The sequence below is a fragment of the Fragaria vesca genome, linkage group LG6 (genome assembly GCF_000184155.1).
Source record: "Fragaria vesca subsp. vesca linkage group LG6, FraVesHawaii_1.0, whole genome shotgun sequence".
NCBI lineage: Eukaryota > Viridiplantae > Streptophyta > Magnoliopsida > Rosales > Rosaceae > Fragaria > Fragaria vesca.
Genome location: NC_020496.1, coordinates 32575246 through 32576967, shown reverse-complemented (window position 1 = coordinate 32576967; position 1722 = coordinate 32575246).

Here is a 1722-nt window from a genome sequence, read left to right as displayed (position 1 = left end):
ATGTTGCAATGACTGCTACTCCCCTCATCGCTAAGGCACTCTGGACAAGCCTTGTATCCCCTAACAATGTTGCCCGACAACATCCCACGGGCAACAAAATCACTGATGGTACCAACAACCATGACATGCATCTGGAACATCTCGTGCATGTACTTGTCATAAGTGGGATGACCAACGTCCCATAAAAACTTAAGCTCTTCAATCAAAGGTCTCAAATACACATCGAGACACTTCCCTGGATAACCGGGCCCCAGAATCAATAAACTCAACATATTGTATTCCTTCTTCATGCACATCCATGGAGGAAGGTTGTACGGTACCAAAATCACCGGCCATACACTGTATTGAAGACTCATGCTGCCAAAAGGGTTGAACCCGTCGGATGAGAGCCCGAGCCTCACATTTCGGACCTCTGACGCAAAATGAGGAAACTCCCTGTCTATATGCTTCTAACCCTCCTCGTCAGCAGGGTGTATAAGAGTATCTTCGTCATGTAATTCCCTATCAGCGTGCCATCTCATAGCTTCGGCCGTGTGTGAAGACATGTACAACCGCTCCAGCCTATCCCTCAACGGGAAATACCGAAGTACCTTCACAGGTTTCCTATTGCCTGCAGGAGTCAGCTTATACCTATCAGTATGACATACCGGACATGCGTCAAGGCCACCAAGGTCATTCCCTTCTGGATCTTTACCCCAGAAGAGAACGCAGTCATATCTGCATGCATGGATCTTGATGTAGGAAAGCCCAAGATCTTTCAGGATACATCGGACCTTATGATGAGTGGTAGGAAGACGATGACCGTGGGGCAGCATCGAAGCAGTGTACTGTAGATAATCATCGTCGATTTTGTCTCAACTTTAATCTTCATTACATCCATCACACTTTCAAGAACGGTCTTCTGACAACCGGGGTACACAGGGGTCTGTTGGAAAACAAGCAGTTTGTTGTACTTGTCAATACCAGCAGTGTTGACACCTCTAGAGAAGGGTTGCACCGGCTCAGGCACATACTGTCCTTGAGCGCATACGCCGCTCTTATAAGGAAACATGTCGTTGATGAAGGCCGTTGTTGGATCGTTGGATGTACTGTCCGTCTCAGAAAATTGTCCATGATCATGCAGACCCCCTAATGATGTTTCACCGTGATATAACCAAAATGTGTATTTCTCCCAAAACCCGTTACTCTTCAGGTGCTGTCATACTTTGTCAATTGCAAATCGATGCATATCGCTGCAACACTAACATTTCGTGCACGGGCAATAGAAAATTGTATTCCCGTTAGCATTAGCCAGCGCGTATTCCAGAAAACTCATAACTCTTTTACCATATCTTTTGTCCCATTTTGGAAGCGAAATCCAACTCTTATCCATATCCTGAAAATATAACAAAATATATATGTATAACTCTAGCTAATTATTAATTAAATTTCATATATAAAATCTCAATTCATTTAGTATTCTACGTACTACAACTAATTAATAACAAATTAATTAACATATATATATATATACTTAATAATTACATAACAATATTATATGTATATCAACATCATCACAAAATCATCATCAACTCATCACATCAACAACTTCATACCATCAACACAATATTATAAATTAATTAACATATAAATATATATCTACTACTTATTAACAACAACTTCATATATATTATCAAATCATCAACCAAATCGATCAACATATATATATATATATATATACTT